A 24,008-nucleotide genomic window follows, 5' to 3' on the forward strand; every position below is an offset into this window, starting at 1 on the left:
ACCACAAAATAAATATATTTTGATTATGTTTTGTTTTTATACAAAACCAGAAAGTTTCGCGTATTTGCCCAGTCCCTGTGATCTTTCCCCTGTGATCAGTTGTGGATCAGTTATTAATTAAAACAAATAGCTTTGCATTATTGGCAATAAATGTTGTAATATATGTAATTGGCACCTATTCAGTACTTATTTACACTAATTTACAACAAAAAATCACCACTATGCAATATATTCTTAAAACAAATATGTATACATTGATCCGTATAATAACTTCTCCTCCCATAAGCGAAAAAAATGCATTACATACTAGTCACCGCACTCCAGTGCGACGCCAATTATTTTTGTCTTAAATATTGTTTTCTCTGAAAGATTGCGTGGCGCAGTGGTAGCACATCCGATTATGCATCATGACGACACGGCTTCGAATATCAGCGTCATCATTGTTTCGACTTTTGTTCTTTCTATAAAAATATGTTAAGTCTATTCAAAACATTAAAGATTTGTAACCAATCATAAATAGGAACATTTGAGGAAATGCAAAAAACTTTTAACAATGCCCTTAAAAACAAGGATGTGAATTTTGATTAAATTATTGAAGTTCCACAACCTCTTTCATATATGCCATCATTCCAATATATATGTTCCTAACATTTTCTGCTAACTTTTTGCATACGAAGTTATTTGTTTTAAACAAAGTGAATCTCGTCGTATATGATTGTCAGATAACGTTTTTCTTCCATGTATTTATCAATTGTGCACGTTACTTTAAATAATTTTAACGGATAAAAAATGGTCTTGTTTCTTGCAGAAGACTCCCTTGTTCCTCAAGGGAACTCAGTTCCAACTAACCTCACTTAAACCCCGTCAGCTCCTGAATACGCACCCCCTGTTAATGGTAAAAAAAACAAACTAAGAGAGGTCAACGAATTGTCTTACTTGGAACATAAAGCATTAACTCAAGGAGGGACGTGAATTTAATTGTAAATTATTCTTCATCACATAAATGATTTGCACATGCTAACGCTGCTAGTAGGTACATTGATGACATACTTAATTTAGATAATCCATTATTTGAACAATATATTCACAAAATCTACCCAAAAGAACTAGTCTTAAATAGATCGTGTATATCCAATACAGATGCTGCGTATTTAGACTTACATTTAACTATTAATAATAATTTGATCAAAACTAGTTTATACGACAAACGGGACGATTTTAACTTTGAAATTGTGAATTTTCCGTTTCTAGATGGCAACATCCCTAAAGGACCTTCCTATGGTATTTACATTTCGCAGTTGGTACGTTATGCCAGAGCATGTTCGTGTATTAAAGATTTTAATGATCGTAATCTAATATTAACTTAAATTTGCTAAAACAAGGCTTTTTGTATCATAACCTAAGAAATAAATATGCTAGATTTTACTCTAAGTATGGTGATTTAATATCAAAATATAATGTTTCTTTAAAATGGCATTTAAATAATGGAATCTCCCATCCATCATTTTACGGAGATGTTTTGAAGCGTGTCCGCAAATTAAAATATGTTAAACCAAATGTTCATATTAAACTTTTCAATTTAATTAACTTGTTTTTAACAAAAGGATACGATGCTTATGTACTTAAAAACACGTGTTTGATGGTTTTCGATTCACTATATCTTTCTTCCCTTAAAATTTGGAATCATTAGTGATATTACAGGCATTTTTCACTGTTGAATAAAATTATGTCATTGTGTCGTATGAACAAATCTGCATGAAAACTACATTATAGGCATTTTTCACTGTTGAATAAAATTGTGTCGTATGAACAAATCTGCATGAAAACTACATTTGGACTCAAATCGTACATCAAATCATTTCCGTCTTTAGTTGTCAAAACACCTATATACTGTTTGATTCCAATAATGTCGCTTTAATGGAATTACCATTTTTATTCATTTGCTTCTTAATATTAAATCACCTAAACTCGTTATATTAGTAGCACAGCCCCATTAATATTTTTATTTAGTACTGCCCCTGGAGTTTGTTCACGTCATTATGTCATTATGGATTTGTGTGACGTCATACGACCGACTTTCCCAGTTGTAATCTACATGCATAGGTCATTGGGTTTATAACGTTCCATTTTATTTATATTTTTTCTCTGATAGGCGTTTCTTGTTTGATTTAATTATTTTTATTTTTTTAGCAGTCACATAAACAACCAAGCTATGTAATATGGAATTTTTACACCCATTATTGCTGCTTCTTCCTGTATGCGCGATGATTATCTGAGATATTAACTCCATGACGCTATTTTCTCAAATCTTTTTCTATAAAGAAGGAATGTAGTTGACAATTGTTAATAGTTTTATTTGATCGTTCGTCAAAAAGTTGTAACTCTGTTACTCTTGTATCTTCAATGCAATTGAGTAATTAAATAGTAATTAAATTGAATACGTTTTAATTCCCTTTTATTATTGTTTAATTTGAGTTACAATGCTATGACGTTAAATTTTATTTACACTTAAATGTATCATGAATATTGCTGGGCCAAGTGTGAGGTTGAGCGCTCTATAACCAGGTTTAAACCCCCAATCCGTTGCATTGACCGTTCCAAGGCGGTGACCCCAGCTTTATTCATATTTTGTGTTTATGTTGGTTTGTATTGTGCTGTATTGTGCTGTTTTGTACTGTTTGGGCAATCGGTCACTTGCCTTAAATAAAGGACCAACTAATTGTTTTTAATGAAAATTCAATACTGCTCCAGCAGCTGGAGTTTCACTTTTTTATATTGTACCTGTTAAACGCGATTCGACAATTAAACGTCACATTTGACGCGAACAATAATAAACGATGGTTTCTAACAGTTACCTTTAATGATATGTAACTGCCCAGCTTGATCTAGAACAAATTGCAGCCACGGGTGATCAAGTCGCGAACGGGTTTCATTAGTGACCATACTTTAACGTCCTCTGGCAGACACGGGTGATAAGTTTGCGAACGGGTTTCATTAGTGACCATACATTAACGTCCTCTGGAAGCCACGGGTGATAAGTTCCCAAACAGGTTTCATTAGTGAAAATAGCTTAACGTCCTCTGGGAGCTACGGGTGACAAGTTCGCAAACAAGGTTCATAAGTCGACATAGTTTAACGTCCTCGAAAAATATGGCGCGAGAGCAAGAACGCGCAGATGACGTTCAATTCTATAACGGCATATACACGTTTCAGAGCGACTCTTGTTTACAAAGAAAGCATACCAGACCGGCGGTCTGTCTTTAAAAATGATAGAAACTATTTTTCCCAACAATGCGAACCCAATCGCATATTTTTACGTTCCCGTAAGCAAATAATGAGTTGTAAAAGCTATTTTTTAGTTGAGTGTTTATGCTAGTTAGCCATCGTAGATGTTAGGTTTTGGATCGTATGCTCTTTTTTTTCCTTAATGTGTAACGATGCCAAGTATGGTGTTTTTCATATTATCTGACGCATTTAGTGAGCAATTGATCACACTATTGCTAGTGCGTTGTTTACGTGTATTATATAAGTTGTGTTTCAAAAGATTTTTCCATGAGGCATTTGAAACTTCACAAAGCGTTATTATTCTCCTCTAAAAATGCACCGTGACTGCACTCGAATGCACTCGAAGGCACTCGCTTAAGGTATACACGGCATCGAGCATTCATATGTTGCCTAGTTTTGCTGTTCGCAGCATGATGATATGTTTTTTTCAAGCATTCCGAATTGAGATTTGTTTTAAGGTTCATCTCTAGTACAGTTTTCTGCAGGTTGTTGTTTTATCAACAGCACGATGTATTTTATTATTTGTCAAAATGCTACAGGATTGACGACCTTACTGTGAGTGTTGCAGTTATTTGTTTGGATGCGTTTATTAATTCTCATTTACAGCGCTAAAATCAATTAAGCCGTTGTTTCGATATTCATTATGCAAATATGCACGACGTCTCGCAAACACATAGGTTTACATATTTCCCCAAAAGTATCAGCAAAAAGCGTAGCAAACGTTTAATAATTTTATATATTTCGGTTGAAAACTTTCCACTAAAGAAACGATGATTTATTTAGCCATATGTGTTTTTCATTTTAATGATAGCGCCTGCTTTGATTTTGGAATCGATGGCAATTTTTGTCTTCATTGTATTTTCACCATCAGGTCTCATAAATGTCTGAAAATAGCGGTCAGTCAGGCAAATTTCTTATAAAGAATGCTGTCGCATTAAAGCTAAAGAAATAAAACCTTTATAATCAATAGGTTAATGCAGACACGGTAATGTACTTAATGACTTATGATGCTTTTTGCTCTGTCTCCATTTTAAATAAGTTTAAAATCAATGTTTATTTTAGTCACCTGTCATATTGAGAACAACAGGTCACTGTCTCTTACATTACTTTTAAGAAATTAGATACATGAACCAACCCATTAAACGTTTTACTAAAATTTCAAACTTTTAAAAAACAATAATACATTTAATTGGTTTGGTGAAGGTGTGGAGTCGGGTTGTTAAATATATAAATGAAAAATGGCAAGGCAGCTGTCAACGACTACAACAAACACAATGGTGACCTCTTTGCGCTGCGACTAGGTAATTCGTTTATATTTTAAAAAAATCACATGCTTTTATTTGTCAAATAAAGAACATCTGGCAGCGTGAGAAAACCAGAGGCACGCCTAATATTTGTTACTGTCGTTCTTGTTTGACCATCGCAAAATATTACTCTCAGCTATACTCTTACTATATCGACGTTGCTTTACTAGCTCAATTTGCGCGGAGTTTTCATTTCCAGAACTAATATCAATTCATGTGAGCTAATTCCGTTGGCAATAAAAAGGTTAGTTTTTTTTATCGCATTCACATGTTATGGTTTTCGGTTCTTGTATTTTAAGTAGGTTGTCGGTTTATTTTGTCGAAATCCGCGCACATACATGTCGGCAAATGTATTTGCAAATTATGCGGTGTCATTGTTCTTATATCGCAATACTTATCGGTGTGATTTCTAGGTTACTTAATTTGAATTACTAGAGAAAAACAAACCTTGATAGTATCAATGTATCGTTAAACCTTTTTAAGGATTCTTTTCTTAAGAATTTGTAAAACTCACCATTTTAATAATAACGCGTACATTGATTTGTTTCACACAATATAAATTCTGTTAAGCACTCAATATTTTACTTTATAAAGTTTGTCAACAAATAAGAACTTAAGTTTATAATCAAACCACATAAAAGACATAAGTAAGTTGAGATTTTATACTGCGGATAATAGTCAATTAGTGAAAAGGGAATTATATTCAGCCTTATGCTTATCCCTGACATACAAAGTTTGTTCGTGGGTATTATGAAATGACCCTGTCGTTCGGTCGGTTAGCCAAAGTAATATGTACTTTGTGTCTCAAAATCGTCTTTAAGTTCCATGTGTGTCAACTGAAACTTTGTAGATATATTGTGTGTACCATGTAGAAGTGCACAGCGTTATATACGTGCCAGTCAGGAAAATATTTGCAGAGTTATATGCCGTTGAACACTGGCCAAGTTTCGATACTTAAATAGTTGTACACTTTTTAACACATTGTGAGTCTCAAACTAGTACCTTATTTGTCTGCCTAGCAAAATGAAACTTCACCGATATGTTACGTTCACTATGAAGAAGTTAGAATGGCAAAACGTTGTTTTCGTACGTAAGCTATATTTTTTTTAGAGAGATGTGTGCAATTTCACTTTGGCAATTGTGTTATTCTTTCATAAATGAACAAGTCTGTTCTGTATCATCATGACACTTTATGTAAGGTTTTACAATGCACGAGTTATGAGTGCTTAGACATAAGCAAGCAAATCTTTGAGACGTGCATAGTTGTAGATGCTTACTTGTTGCCTCAAACATTTTTTCTGTGTATTACTGTAAAACCATTAAATTTCGTTTAGTACGAATTTTCGTGGATTTCGTTGGTCCATTGAACCACGAATTCAAGTACCAACGATTATTTATACATTCTTTTAGCCGAAATCGGTCATTTCCGAATGTCATTTCCGACATTTTCTTTTGTTTTCGGTTATCCGAGATATTTGTTTTTTGTAATAATTACTTCACTTTAGTAGGTCACATTACACAATTTCTGGCTTAATTAAAATATTTCCGAATTGAAAATGTTTTCTTCCACTAAATCGTTAGCGACCTGTGTCAATAATGCTTTAGTCATAGACTGGGCCTTTGCAAGGTCGGGCAATCCTGCTATAGTAGGGGAACGTGTCTGAACTGTTTCCGTTTTCAACCATTTTTAACAATGCACATTAACCCCAAGTCTTGCTGTCAACACAGATTAGCAGATTATGCTTCGTTATTACTCTGGTTGTTTTAATAACAGTTTAATTATTATTAAGGTCAGTATTCCCAAAAAATTTGAAATCCACGAAATAACGTGTCAACGAATTTGCTGATTTTTATTAATCCGCGAAATTTCATACCGACGAATTTCTATACGTTTACAGTAATACGAGTGTTGTTTATGAAAAAATTATGCACAAGACGTGTTTGTCGCGCTATTTGATGCAGATTTATTGCAGTTTAGGCATTTGATTCAACCTATAAACGTGATGCTTTTTACGCTGGTTTTTGTTTAATTGAAAGAAGCCAATGCCACTCGTTTGAGATTATATTACTTATATTTAGGTTTTCCACCTGGTTGGAAGGAGCCATTGCGGGGGTTTTGTCAATAACTGTGCCATGCCTATGTTGAATACTTTGCGGATTGCTATTTCCAAATTTTTCAACAGAACAGAACAGAACAGACAGTTTGATTAGACTTTTACATTCGTACATCGTCTTTAATGCAAACCATTATTAAAAAGTACTGTCACGTGTCGATATAATAATTGTAGCAAAATCACTTATGCATTATAATATATAAAAAAGCGATTTTGAACAAAAGAAAATTCATTTTAAAGGCAACAAGGATAAACTATTACTTTTATAGTAACATTCTCAAAATCAACGATTATTTGGCAAAACATTTAATAAAATAAAGTTAACCCAACGCTAGATGCGGTATGGTAACATAGATTTAACGAGATACAAAATGCTCGTTTTCAATTTTTTGTGGCACAATATATTCCATTTTTATTTTCCGCAACGATTCGACATTTATTCGACACACGAACATTTACATGATACCTGAACATGTGTTGAATTTATTGTCCCATAAAAAATACATTTAGTTTCTTGTAAAATCTGTATTTCAAGACCACATATAGCGTTAAAATTTTGCCTAACTCATATACTTCAGCATTTCATGTGTTTATATTTACATTAAACAATATTTTGCAAACTTTTAAATACATGATCTCATTTGATTGTTATTTAAACACCATATTTCAATGGCATAGCAACAGATAGACCAAACACAAGAATCAAAGATATGACAAAATAATTTTTGCTTTAGATCATAAGGGCTTTTCCAACCAAATGTTCTTGATTTAAAGTGAAACTACCAATGTAGTTAATAACAATGCCGAGCTTATTGAAATTATCGACGATTTGTATATAATGTTTATTTAATGTGCATTTATTATTTTCTCGGATGTTACCCCTTTTTTTCAAAAACCATTATTTTAGTTCTTGAAGTATTCACATAAAGTCCACAATATAGTTTCAATACAGGTAAAGGTGATCTAAGTGGTTCTTTAATTCTTCTGCTGATTTGCATAAATGGCCAAGTCTTCTGCAAATAACAATAGAGATATAGATATGTCGTCTATATTTAAGCAAGTCAATTTAAAAAAGTTCAAAATCTTCTACAAACAGTGGAAAAAGAATCGCGGACATTTCCTCCCCTTGTCTTAGACCAAAAGCAAAACTAAAGTATTCAGAGTATGATGTACACGACTTAACACAAGATTTAACATTTTCATACATAGTCTTAATTATTCTTAATAGTTTACCTTTGATACCAGATGAGTACATTTTTATTCATAATACTACGATAAATACTTTCAAGCAAATCAAAGTTTGCAACATACAAACGTTTGTTTTCATATAAAAAATGTTGCGCAACAGACATCAATATATAAATAGCACCAACGGTTGAACAACCTTTCTAAATCCAAATTGTGAATCTGAAATTTAAGCGGTATCATCACGTCACAATTCGATACGCTTGTTTACAGTGGTTGTAAGCAACTTGGAAAAAATGCAAAGGGATGATAATTCCTTCTCTCCACTAATCGGGAAAATAGCCAGAAACTTAAATGCTTTTAAACATATCACACAAATAAAAAGTTTATAGATTTTAAGTGAGAATCAATAAACTGGGGCAACTTTGATTTGTTCTTATTCGCCAATATAATTGGCAATACCAAGTATGGTGGATTTAATCATTAAATTGTAAGGTTTTATTAATAAAAAAATGTGTTGAAATGTTGATTGTGTTTCTAGACAATTGTAACTCTTTTGTTTTCAGTATTTTATATTGATAGATGAGTCATAAGTACCACATAAGTTTAATTATTATAAACGCATGTATGATCCAATTAACGTACAATTGACCAGAGAAAGGTAGTTACTGATGGCGACGAGGAAGACGACGTGTTTGGAAGCTACAAAAACACAATCGTGCATTCAACAATGACACCGCCCAGTCCTAAAAGTGTGTCGATCCATACACATGCAAATGGCAATGAAGTACTCCACATTCCTAAAATCGCTTTAAATGTAAAGAATTAGATTGTATACAAAATTCTCATAAATAGTGGCATTACTAAAAACATGATATCAAGAATGTTAATCGAGTGTTACGTTTGCATTTGAAGGTCTTTCAAAAATATATATTTGGATCTGATAACAGCGAAGACTCAACGTCACAGATTGTCAAAATGTATTTATAAACACCGCATTTGCTCCTAATGTTCAGCTCAATCTAAAAAACAATCTTCAGTCATGAAAACACTGTAAGCATAACGACAGTGCATGCTGATAGAGAATATTGTGTGAGTTTTGGATAAAGATCAAGTTTATCATGCGAAGCTTATAACCGATGTAGCGCGTGGCTTGCTGAACGCTTACATGTTTCGAGCCAAGCATGATAAACTTGATCTGTATCCAAAACTCACATAACATTATATTTAATTTATTATTCCCTCCCTATTTTCCATTAAAAATTATATAATATCGCATTTTTTTACTATTTTATCTCTCCGTTGTTGACAAAACAGATTCTCCAATTTTCGGAAAAACCCAAATCTGATCTTAAATAGCGATAGTATAAAGCTAAAAATTTTACGAACGTTGTTTTACTATTGATTTTCATCTGGTAATAGGATAAAAAATCTTTTTATTTTATCAGTATATTCAATCGTTTACTCAGTATCCGTAAAAATGAATTAGCGTCATGCTTCTAAGAACTTTGAACTTTTGCTTTGCTATTTGCAATATTCAACACTCATCGTTCGGAGAATTCAATAATTTGTGTTAATTTATAACGTTTTTAAGTATATATATATATATATGCACCAGAGCAACACAATAGCAACTATTCTACTGTTGCTGAAAATAATAAAATAATTGCGTAAGTTATTTGTGTTTGTTTAATTTAAAAGTGTTAAGAAACATGATAATATAGAATGAGTCAGTATATCAATCGGGTTGGAAGTCATACGTCTCTATGACTTAGCAAGTGTTAATATAAATAGCTATGTTAAAATATTCCAAACGAAAACGAACGGAAAATTAAAAAAATATAAAAAATTGAAATATTTAACAAGATAATTCTGTTGAACCGATATATTTGTCTTTTTTATATCTTTGTGTTAATGTTGAAGCTACAGTGGTCGTTGTTTAAGAAATATAAACGAAAAATATTGGTCCCAATTAATCACCGATGGATATAAGTACAACATTTATTATAAATGCAATTTATGTGTTGTATGCCATTAAACTGTTAATCTAAATAACAAACAGTTTAACATAAATCACAAAACCGAACCAGAGTTTTATTATTAGTGTAAGAACAGTTAGAGCTCTGAAAACATCAGTTTGTGGAAACAGTTAATATAAATAAGTATGCTTGGTAAAGATCTCGTTTGACATAATAAATATTACTAATCATCAATCATCAAATGTGTGTCCGTCGTTGGCAAACACAGGTATATGCACTTTCTGTTTGTTACTTATGTAAGCAGAACCATAAGCTCTTACACTCTTTGAATTATTTTCCTTTTCTACAGGAATGAATAAAGATCATGATGACCATATTAACTTTCCGATTCTTTATGTTAAAGGACATACTAACGCAAACAACTCAGGGTTTTTGGCGTCGTGAAAACGATTTGCTTGCTAATTTGTTTCCCAGATAAAATAAAGCATGATGCGACTGACATGCACCGTAAGCATTCAATTGCATAGTCAAAAAATGGCATTGTCTGCACCGTAAGCATTCAATTGCATAGTCAAAAAATGGCATTGTCTGCACCGTAAGCATTCAATTGCATAGTCAAAAAATGGCATTGTCTGCACCGTAAGCATTCAATTGCATAGTCAAAAAATGGCATTGTCGTATAAATAAAGTGACTTTCTAACGGATAAAATATACTACACATTAATAATTTATCTGAGAATGATAACGATGATCTAGAGTTTGTACTTAATGAAAACAAGGTTCTTACATATATTCAACAAACATAGATGAAGTTGATTCTTGTATTTACTTCATTCGATCATGCGTCAGAAAGGTGCAATTTTAGTGTTCTGGTATATTTTCAATATATTGAAACTTTTAATTTAATGTATATACTCCTTTATCGCATATTATTTCTCATTACAATGATATGTGTTAAACTGCTATTTGAACGTGAAAGCTTTGTGATTATTCGGTGTATAGTTTGGTATTTTTCTTTATAATTATACACAATTATGCTATGTATTGACCGTTCAATGCGTCATTTTGCATTTTGCTGATCGTTTGTTGATTTACTCTATATCTACCATTTCATTGTTTTTTAAGAGGCGCATATTTTATAATACATAAAAAGAGCAACCATCAAAGAGAATCATTAAATATAAGTACGGGTTATTCTTCAAAAACAGAGAATTCCAACGACCAAGTTTCGATTGCACAGAAAAATTAAGTCACACAAAAAACAGAAAAAGTAGACCCTACTTAGTTAATCTGCTGGAAGACATTTTGTCCGCAAATATAGCCAATCAATATGAAGAACAATGAACAAGCAAAAAACGTGTTAGTAAATCATTTTATTGATTAACATATTGTATTAAAGATCTGTAACTGCTTTATGTCTGGTTTCTATTCCCGTTTACAACCATAAAATAGAGTTCAGACTGTCTGAAAAACATGTATCAACAACTTGGTGTATGTAATTAAAACATTGGGTTGTGGGGTAAATAATAAAACGACGTGGAAAAAACAACAATTTTATTGACGCATAATTCGGTAGGTTAACAACTACAATATAGAGCATTTTTTCCATTCGCACCTCTCTGTTATAAATCGTCTACAGGAAAAAAATGTATTATCAGCTATGAATCAGCTATGAGCTTGTGAGAATAGCTTTTCAGAGATCATAATTAACATTTATCAACACATTTATTAGGTCTGAATTATCATATTATTATTATCATTATTATTATTATTATTATTATTATAATTATTATTATTATTATTATTATTATTATTATCATTATTATTATTATTATTATTATTATTATTATAATTATTTTGTCAAAAGTTCAAATATGTACCGATCACTGGAAACACCGACCAGCAATAGACAATAACGAACTCATCATATTATTATTATTATTTTATCAAAGGTTCACATATGTACCGATCTCTGAAAACACTAACCAGCAATAGACAATAACAAACTCATCATATTATTATTATTTTATCAAAGGTTCAAATATGTAACGATAACTGACAACACTAACCAGTAATAGACAAAAACGAACTCATCATATTATTATTATTATTTCATCAAAGGTTCACATATGTACCGATCTCTGACAACACTAACCAGCAATAGACAATAACGAACTCATCATATTATTATTGTTATTTTATCAAAGGTTCACATATGTACCGATCTCTGAAAACACTAACCAGCAATAGACAATAACAAACTCATCATATTATTATTATTTTATCAAAGGTTCAAATATGTAACGATAACTGACAACACTAACCAGTAATACACAAAAACGAACTCATCATCATATTATTATTATTTCATCAAAGGTTCACATATGTACCGATCTCTGACAACACTAACCAGCAATAGACAATAACGAACTCATCATATTATTATTTCTATTTTATCAAAGGTTCACATATGTACCGATCTCTGACAACACTAGCCAACAAAAGACTATAACGAACTTATCATATTATTATTATTTTATCAAAGGTTCACATGTGTACATTAACGACAACACTGACCAGCAATAGACAATAACGAACTCATCATCATATTATTATTATTTTATCAAAGGTTCACATATGTACCGATCTCTGACAACACGAACCAGCAATAGACAATACCGAACTTATCATATCATTATTATTTTATCAAAGGTTCAAATATGTACCGATAACTGACAACACTGACCAGCAATAGACAATAACGAACTCATCATATTATTATTATTATTTTATCAAAGGTTCGCATATGTACCGATCTCTGACAACACTTACCAGCGATAGACAATAACGAACTTATCGTACGATATAAATACCAAGTGTGGAGCTCCATTTGCCCTTTTTTTAATTGTATATACTGTATTAAAATTTTTACAACATAATAAACAATCGGGCTCTCGATATTGTAAACCTCGTCTGTTGCAATAACGTGCATGTACATTTCACACTAGCATACACACACGTATTTACAAAGAAATAAGAGTTTTTATCAATCTGTAAATGTAGCTCTGTATCAGCGCTCAAATACAAACGGATAGGTTAACTGCGGTATGAATCAGCTACTATCCTACTTAGATGGCTTTTCATTTTGATTGCAAGATTTGGGTAGTAATACAATGTGCTACGTAAAGCTCGTTCACAATTGATTTATAACACACTATGAAATAGAGCGTGCCGTTCATCTTAATAATCTTGCAGATTACAATAATGTTTTCATAATTTGACTCGTAAAATTAATATGTTAACACAGACTTAAAGCTAATGTGCTCCTATGCAGTGCAAATATTATCTTAAAAATTATATTTTCTATATGAATCACGCTCTGAGAAAACGGGGTTAAATTGGCATCTGCAGTCAGCATAGACTAATCTGGGACGGCACTTTCCGCCGTAGCTGATTCATTTGTCGTAAAGAACGAAAAATACAAGAACACCGAAACTTTGCGCACATACATTAAACCCTTTTTTCCCAGAACAAACCGCATACGGTTTGTATTTCAATCCTTGTGATTTCTAACATACACTCCATTTATATCATTTTGGCATATTAATGTATTCTGTACCTACACTCGTTACAAACTTGTTTTTATTTCTCTTGATCATCGACAATCCTCAAAATAATGTGCACTTATTAGCGATTATTGTATTGATGTTACCGAGTTTCTTTGAAACAAACTGCGGACGCGCTGCCTAAAGACGCTGTTTACCCAGAAATAAATAAGGGGATTGACAAACGTGTTTATGAAATAAAGTCGTGAAAAGAAAAAAATTAAGATGTCCATGGCGACACCAACGTTGTGGTTTGAAGCGTTTAACACTGTAACCACGGTGAGAGGAGCCGCTGTAGAAAACAAAAACACCACGGACACCAGTGCCAAACATATTGTAGCTTTGGTTGCAGCCCGTCTCGTTCTAACGAACGCGCTGTTTATGATGTTCGAGTCTGTTGGGGCAAAACGAGCCGCATTCCGGAGCTTCGGGATGATGCTTACATAAGATACGCACGTTATCGCGTTGAATATCAGTATAATAAGCAGGTACACACCATAGACAATAATTTGTAACTGAGCTTTTTCATGCACATAGTAACAAAATCCAGACGGCGTGTTCTTGGTCAGAATAAATGAAGGCGACCCAAGGCCGATTGAAACAAAAATCACAATGGCTCCATCAATTTTAGATGTCCTTGCTGAAATTGGTTCCCGATTGTTGTTCATTACGGATCGACGGACGACGGCAACAACCGTGATCAGAGAAGTTGAGGCTAAAAAGAATGAGTGTAGAATCGTGAAATGAAAACTGCAGAGAAATGATGGCATAAACAAATTCCATAGTTTTGTCATTGTAAGAATATACGACGGCCCACACACTACCAACGAGCAGATGTCACAGGCTGCTAGGTAGAAAACCACCCAGTCAGTCGCTGTCGGCGATTTTATTCGTCTATGCACAAGCACGACAAGGACATTTCCCGGAAGTCCGATAAGCTTTGCTAGGGCGATGAAAGCTACAATACCATGTACAAAACCATCTGGGGTCAACGTCCGCAACGGCGCCGCTGGAACATTGTCATGAGCCATTTGGTTTGTATCGTTCGTCATGCTTGTCCAATTTAACGATTCCATTCCGATTTGGGTAGTCAATTTATTTTGCTTTTCAACAATACCTGTGTGCGCTATCCAATTTCAATGCTTAAATAAATAAGCACCAAATAAACATACGATGTATGTACTATACTAGTTTATAAAATATCGTACACTATAAGCTTCTGGCACTATGTCCAAAGCGAGAAAAATCACCGTCAAATATATAGCATGATCCCTACCAATAGTGGTTCATCTATTGGATACAATTCAATGGCAGCCAAGTAGCCGTTCTGATTGGTCAAGTATTAGTTTGTTTATGATTGGTGTTCTTATATACTACTCGATGATCTTCTCATAAGACTATCATTTCGCATCAGTTTGCATCATTTAAACAGTTTCATCGATCAACAAACATTTTGCTCTGTTTGTACATATCTTAATATGAATGTATTGTTGTCTGAAAATGAATATGATAGTTAAAACCTATATCATGTAAAAGTTTTTTTCATAGATATGTATTGAACCCATCATTAGATTTGCATTTATAACATGTTAGCTTGATTTAAAACATCCAATATTAATGAACCTCATTTTCGAAAATTTGGATAATTGGTGCAGAGAAAAACAATAACGAACGCAAGAGTTTGGTCGACATCCACACATTTTTGTGGGCAATAATAGTGAAAACTAACAACTTGTTTTGTTTTCGCTAAGTACATTTTTACGTGCAAATATTGATTATTTATTAGTTAAAAGTTAACGAGAATTTGCACTGAATTCTTCAACGAAAATGTCCTCATCATTAAAACGCATTTAAATTAACGGTTAAGATATTTTAATTTCTTACCGCATACGAATTCACGTAGTTTTGCTTGGAAGTACATCAACCGTTTAAAATTGTATTTGCTTTGATTTATATAAAATAACTGTTTCTAAAGTTTCATTATTCCGGTATTGAATATAGTTTTACACAGTTTTCTACGAATGATAAATTATTCGATTTTATTAGTGTTTAACTCTAAAACTAATATTATAAATTACTTATTTTTATGATCTAGATCCGCGTTGGAAATACTTAAATTAATAGCTTAGAGGGAGAGTATAATATATCGATTCGTTTAATTCTTCAGAAGTTATAACAGCAAGGTAAGGTCATGATATAAACTGTGGAAAGCGAAGTGATCTTTAAGCATCAACGTATTTGAAATTATTACCTCTAATATAAATATACTTTCCGCGCCGTCAGTATTGTTAATAAACAATAAACATCACAACTTTCTCAAACACCCGTGTTTCTCTTATACAACTTGTGGTCGGAAGTGTGATGAATGTATATATGTATCTTGGACACAAGTTACATACCGTTATCACTTATGTATTGGTTATCAATTCAAGTTGCTCTGTTTAAACTAATCAAATAAAGTTAGAATATACAATATTGAGTTTCGGCATCGATGAGTTGGTTGAAAACTTGTTTAAAGATCCTTTTTTGTCCAACACATTTATTTCATGATTGCAGACAAGTACTTATACCATATGAATTATAACAATAATGTTTTGCAATCAGACGAAAGGCAACACAAAATATGTAATGCATCCAACATATCTACACAGACAAAGCATATAAGTTCGTTAAGTATCTCGTAAACTTTACAATTAGTGTAGTTTCATGTTGAAAAAAATACAGGAAATACATAAAAAATACATATTCTAGTGTGTATAGACATCAAAGTATGTGTAAAGTGTAATAAAATATTAAAAAGGAGAACAAAAATAGGTGCATAAAGCTAAATTTTATAACACATAGGTACTAAATCTGATTTATTTGAGTATCAGTATGCTTTAAAGGGATCTTTTCACGGTTTGGTAAATTGACAAAATTGAAAAAAAGTTGTGTCAGATGCGCAAATTTTCGGTATAGTTATTATATTTGTGAGGAAACAGTATTACTGAATATTTGCCATGGTCTAATATAGCCATTATATGCATCTTTTGACGATTTAAAAACCTAAAAATTATAAAGCGTTGCAACGCGAAACGATTGAATAATTTGGAGAGTTCTGTTGTTGTCGTTTAAATTTGTGAAACTACGAAGATTGCGTATATAACGTATAAAATACGCATCTTATATATGCTTGGCAGGAGAGCTCATTTGGCTTACGCGTTTTTGCTTCAGGAATCCGGGGGTCACTGGTTCGAGCCATGCTGCGGGTTACTTGTTTTTCCTTTTTTAAATTTTATTTTTGTTTTTTTACTGGAGCTTTTAAAATTTAATGTTTACATTTATCAATATAAAGCATTTAATGACAAACTTCAAAACATGCCAAAATCAGTGAAAAGGCCCCTTTAATTAGTATTTGAAAAACGTACTACAAACTTTAACTACCATCAAAATTAAATCATAAGTTTGCAAGACAATTGCACTAAAACCATTGCCATTTACTTTTATAGATTCTTTATAATTTTGTGAAATTGGTATTTTAGTAAAGTTATCATATTCATTCTTAATGTATTTTTTGTTACTCATGGAATGCATATACATGTATTCATTTGACACTTGTATACTTATACGCATAGCTTAATAAACTAAATTACAGTATTAATGTCTTAAGCATACTTAATTGAATGTCAAAGTAGAATGATTGTCAAGTTAATTAAAGGAAAAGAATGTTCTGGTGATATTTCATAAAAACATGCGTTAGAGATTCGCCATTCCTAGAATGAATGTCCTGTTTTCAATGTTCCTCACTTCCGTTTGCTAAACAAACACAATGGGTCATCATTAATTTTCATTTTCTTTAAAATGCTGTTTATCTCAATGTATCCTGTGAACTAACCTTTATTTGAACCACTGAACAATAACAGTCTTCCATTCTTTTGTATTAATTGTGTTATTGAGTTGTGTACACCATTTTACTTTCACATATGGTTGTTCACTACATGTATTTGTATTTAAAATGATGTTTATTATTTTCGCACCTGTTTCTTTTTTGACGATGCTGCTTCAGCGAAGCAGCTCGTCTAAGTTATAATACCATGAAAAAGTTCCTCACAATGGCGACCTATGCTACAGACCGAGCCAGTCCGATTGCGATTTTCTCAATCGGCATACCTCGCTGATTATCATTGATAACATTCTCCTAGCAGAGTTGTCGTTCGTGCCTCAACACACAAAAAATGGCCGCGCCCATGAGAGAATGTGGACAATCGTGTCAAAACTTTCTTACAGCATAAATCGGTTTGTTTGGCTATTTAGAAACTGTATTTGAGGATATGTGAGTTATTTATTCACTAAATCTCCGCTAATGACAACAATTGATGAAATTCGAAGGATATATTCGATGTGAATGAAAGACTTTCTGGATCTTGACAGCTTGACACGGCAAAACTGACACACTGGTATTTATAGTATAAAATTTAAGTCACATTTTGCTTTATAAATTGTATTCGAGCAGTTTGCGACTTATTGCGACTTATTGAATGACTATGATACCCGATATCATATGGGATTTGCAGATCACCAAGCTGTCCTGAAATTCAACATTGATTACAAACTCTTTACTCAAATTATTGGTTTGTATTCTTTCTTCTTTCTATTTTAGTACTTGATATCATTTTAAAGTTGAATGAACTGTGTCACATAAATAGAGAAATAGGCGATTGTGGCCAGTTTGCATCCAGAACGGCCACCGGAAAAACTTTGCGAAACCGAAATTTCGCAAACTTAAGTACCCTTTTTCTTGAAGGTTTGCTTATTTGTGATAAAGTATAAGATAAAAGTCTAACTTGTGATTAATAATTGGTTATTTTTGCTTGTTAAATGCGTTTTCTTCACTATGAACTTTATTTGCAAAGTTGGGGTTCCCATGGGATTTTTGTAATATCCCATGGGATTTTTGTAATATCCCATGGGATTTTTCATTATCCCATGGGAATTTTGGTTTCTCCCATGGGATTTTTCTCCAGCTTTTTTTATGGGAGAAAAAATCCCATGGGATTTTCAAAAACATAAAACACGCTCGTTTGTGCTTAGTTATCGATTTTAAGCATTGTTAAAGCATTTGTGCTTATTTTCGTTCAATTTACTTTGATAGAAAAAAAATCCCATTTTTTTATGGGAAAAAAAATCCCATGGGATTTTTTTCTGATTTTTAGAGATTTATTCATGTAACCTTCAGAAACACTACCTTTTAACAAATGATGAGCATTTCTCGCGATTTCAACGCGTTATATCGTGTTTTAAAATAATAAAAAAATCCCATGGGATTTTTTTTCCCATGGGATTTTTTTGCCCCATGGGATTTTTTTTCCCATGGGATTTTTTTTTCCAATGGGATTTTTTTTAAGGTAAAAGTTTCTAAAAGCTATATAATAATAATAATAATAATAATAATAATAATAATAATAATAATAATAATAATAATAATAATAATCGTGCTCAATATGATGAATTTGTAGTTTTAAGCGACTAACATTTTTATTCGAGCCGATCGTCGAGTCCGAATGGTGAGTATTAGAGCAATTTACCAGTACAAATAAATCTCACTTGTGAAGAGAACGCTACCGTACTATAAAATAATCTTGATTATAAGTCATATCATTTCTCGACAGAAAATGAAAACAGTATCCATATTGATGTCAGCAATGTCCCCTGCTATGATAAATATTGACAAAATGAAAAACCTTGACAAAAATTCCGTGTCGAATACGCATTAGATTATAGCAATCAAATTCATATAAGCATTGATAAGATAATTTGCGAAAATGGGTCTTATGTCAAATACGGCAAGCGTAGCTCCATTCCATAATGTCCGGTATTAAGTCACGTCAAGTTTCGTGGTCGAATTATAGCATAATAATCATTTTCACATTACGCGAATCATATGAGTTTCCCTACATATATTGTGTTAAAATTTATGTTACACTAATGTGCGATGATGAAAAGGGGATTTCGGTAATTCTACATTCGCCCGCCTAGTACCGATATCCCCATATTTACGCCTTAAAGGGTCAATAGGTCATCGGTATGAATGGTTTTTGACTTCACATGAATGTTAAGGTGCAAAAAAATGATATTAATTTTAATTATTAAGCACTCTTGACAGCATTAAGTTACCTCTCAGTGGGGATTTCGGTAATTCTACACTAGAACTTAAACGCGCGCCGGTACCGAAATCCTGCTGTACAAACCTTCAAGTGTCAACAAAATTATTATAGTGTTTTTTTTCATTAGCAACCAGTGACATGTATATTCTCCCATTCGGTTACTTCTTTTGGAAAATAATTAGCGGGGATTTCGGTACTGCTACATTCGTACGCCCAGAGCCGAAATCACCCATGTTTACGCCAATCCCCCATATTACGCCTTTAAGGGTCTATATGTCATTATGTTTGGGTTTTGGCTTTGCATTAATGTTGATTTGTACACAATCATATTAGTGTTAATCATTTAAACACTCTTATCAGAATATTTTTTCCATTATTAAATAGTTTATTACTGTGAAAAATGTGTAAACGAATGTAAAAAAGGTAAAAAGTACATTTAAAACATTGGTTACACAAAAGTATATGTAAATATAACATGACATAGTAATAATAAGTCTTCAGAAAGTATTTTCCAAACAAATCTGATGAAACAAATGATATCGTACTACCTTATTTACAATATGCTATACACTTTTGCAATTTAGTTATCAATGTTTAATCAAAGCATAAATCAGGATAATATGTTGCCTCTTAGCGGGGATTTCGGTAATTCTTAACAAGCACATAAACCCGCGCCGGTACCGAAATCCCCGCTGTACAAACCTTCAAGTGTAAAAAAATACTGATTTAGGTTTAATTAAAGGGAACAATAGTATTTTTGGCCACCAAAAAGCACTTCCGCGTCAACAAAACGATTGAAATTATGTCAGAAACCCAGCTTTTAATTGTATATATTGCAATACACCATCGGCCGCCGAGAGCGGAATACTGCGCTTGGCCGCTAAACAATGTGGATTGCATCAAATTAAATGTCAATTTTCGATTTTATTACAAAAATAAACACTGCCTTTTTATAAATATGTCAAGCACGTACACTTAACAAAAAAATTGATATATCTTTATGTATTGTAGAAAAGTAAAGCGCTTTATATATAACAATGTTTTATAATGTCTCTCTGGTTGAGAAAAAAAACTAAACAAAACCATGTAGAACATATATGTTTTCATAATTAAAAAAAAAATTTAATGATGCACGTGATGTTTTATAATTGATATAAGTTCACGTGTCATTGAACGAGTTAAGGGAGAGATGCGAATTAAATTACACATAATTAAAAAATGATACTATACTGTCAGCTTGATTTATAAATTGTGTTCCATCGCGCCAATATATTCATTGTTCCATGAAATTGTGTATAAAAGCAAAACGATTGAAATTATGTCAGAAATCCTGCTTTTCACATGAAATGATCTTTAACACTTTATTTATTCCAATCAGGTAATTAATAATAATAGGGGAAGTCTATACTGTGTATTAGAAATTTGTTGTGGTGATCCCTATCTTATCCGCTCAATACACATCCACCTGGCTACTGTACAGAAATAATTAGATTTACTTCCAAAATAACTGATTTCATTAATTGCTAACTTGTTGTCTACATTTTAAATTAACAACGATAATGGATCAACATCACCGTTGCACAATTATTAAGTTCACAGTAATATGTACTTTAAATAGATAGCCTAATTAAAGACGGTGCTAATAAAGAACAAAGCGTGAATGTGGATATTAAGAAATTAGATCCTTTTTTGCATGACACTGGCAGTATATCATTTTATCTTATATAAACAAGCCACATTTAAGACATGGATAAAATTAAAATAAGACACATTTGCATCTTTCATTTCTTGAAAAAAAAATAAGCACGCAGTCACATATAAATAAGATACATTGAAGACACAGAAAAAAATAAATAAGACACATTTGCATCTTTCACTAAATTTTCTTAAAAAAACATGTGAAACTGAAGAAAAACATTTATTACTGACACATTATTCTAAAAGTCGACTGACAACTTAAGTTCAAAGAGGGATTTACAATTAAATAAGATCCATTTTCGCATGATGCTGGTTGTAGAGCAAGCAATACATTTCTTACTGACACATTATTCTAAAAGTCGACAGGCAACATAAATTCAAAGAGGGAACCACAATTAAATAAGATCAATTTTCGCTAGATACTGGTTGTATAGCAAGTAGTTACATATTAATTACAGCTTGCATTAGTTGCAATAATTTTGTTAAGTGCGCGTGCTTCTGAACGTTGCGTTAAGCGAGAGTGTTGTCATTTTGTTAGCTTTATATTTTGGTATTATGTATGATTATTGCTTGTTTTGAATTTGAAATAAACGCTTTCTGGCAAATAAGCATCGTCTTAATTTTAATACAAATAATGAACATTTGACATACAAAATGTCCAATAACATACCGGCAATAACATTATATATATGTTAATTTCTTTGCATGTTTATACCGAAATTATAGCCGACATCGGCAGTTAGGGAAATTTTGTGACACACTTTAACAAATCAAACATGCATGATAGTTCTTTTTTCATATGATATTCCCCTGGTTGCTTACCGGTGTATTGGTGCAGTTGATAACCCCGCCGGGACTACAGTAGGGTGCTAATACACACGTGTATCGTGTTCAATACCCGATCCATGCTACAACGTGTAAGAACGGGAATTTCGGTAATTCTACCTTTTAAAGCTTGCGCACCTCTAATGGGCACATATCCAAATATAATTTAATTAATTATTTTCCTAATCAGCATCATTTCACTAAACTACATTCAAATTTGTAGGTAGCTTTCCATGCTTAAAAAAAAATAAACCGATTTTTTCAAAACCACCCTCACGCTCGGCTTTTGTCCAGTTTATTTTTACCCCTGGGGTATATAAAAGTTCCATAATTCATTCAAATTTCCAAATATGGGCATGCAGTTGGTGTGTACAGATGCAGTAAAGGTGTTTAAAGTTTAAACAAGATGAAATAAGTATTCTTTTACAGACATTTATTTTTTACAAATTTAAATCTATGGAATAGCGCCATGAAATGTAAGTGATTTCAGCCAAGTAAAAATTGGGTCGGTTAAAAACAAAGTGTCATAAAATTCAAAATAGTATCATTTAAGTTATATTTTAAATAAAGTTTTTATAGAAACACTATATACAGCAAAAATACCAAAAATAGACAGATTTACCGTTTACTTTTTGAAATAAAAATAAAAATGCAACATGCATCATTCGTATTTTCAGCAGTAAATTAATCAATTTAGCCATAACGTTGTTTTAATTTTAAAATTGAAGGATGTGCATACAATTTTCAACATATTTAACAATAAACATAGCTTATGTGCTATATTAAATCAAATTACGTTAGAAAAGAAATAAAACGCGTCGCAAAAAGTATGCGATGACGGCAGGAATCGAACCTGCGCGGGAAAATCCCAAAAGATTTCAATTGCATCGCCTTACCCACTCGGCCACGACAACTTTACATCTGTGTAACCTTAAATTAGATATATATAAGTAAACAGGTAAAAAGGCTCGCTCGATCTTTGAAGAAATCGCGAAATCGTATTTTTCAGATGATAATTGGATCAAAGTCAATATTTATAGTAAAAATAATGTAATCTAAATGAATAAGTTAAACATATATCAAAATTCGAAGTTTGAAAAAAATAAAATGCATCTCTCGGAAATAAGCGATCATTGAAGATCGGCAATGGCTTATGTATGAAGTGAAAGGACAGTTGAAAGTTTCCATTTTGCACGTTAATGATTCTGATAACATGGTGACAAAGGCAGCAGTCCTATGTAGTATTGTGTTTGACCGGAGAGTAGCGTGATCTGTGTCGGTGTTGGGCGCTCTGAGGGCGCAATCCGGCTACATAGGTACATAGAAACCTCTTGTGGCTATAGTCCATGGATCGGGTTCGGCAGACAGGGAACATGTAAATTTTTATATGTATGTTTTATATCTTAATTACCTAAACGTATATTTATCCTGGTTAATTATTTACTGAGGTATGAGTTAGTCGCAATGATTGTAGATACGTTGTACTATATTTAGTAAGTATTTGGAGGACGAGTGGCACGGGCACGCGCTTTATTATCACTTATGCAAGGACGCGTTTTGTTTATATACGTATTTTTGATATTCCGATAGGCTTAAGGGAGGTAACTTATTCAAGTAAAACGCGATATTTTTTGCAATGCCTTTTTATAACTCTTGTTTAATTAATTACATACGAATATACAGCTAAATTTAAGATGATTTTTACCAGAAAAAAATTTCGGAGAAAGATATATTGAGATTTTGATATTCCATAGAATGCGAGTCTCCATATATATTTTCTATTACAGGGGAGGTAATTTAAAATTTTTTAAAGTCTCCGAATTGGTCTTTGTTGTATCTATTTACGTTTATTTTCAAGCTTATGGCGATT

This window comes from Dreissena polymorpha, chromosome 5 (assembly GCF_020536995.1).
Source record: "Dreissena polymorpha isolate Duluth1 chromosome 5, UMN_Dpol_1.0, whole genome shotgun sequence".
Lineage (NCBI taxonomy): Eukaryota > Metazoa > Mollusca > Bivalvia > Myida > Dreissenidae > Dreissena > Dreissena polymorpha.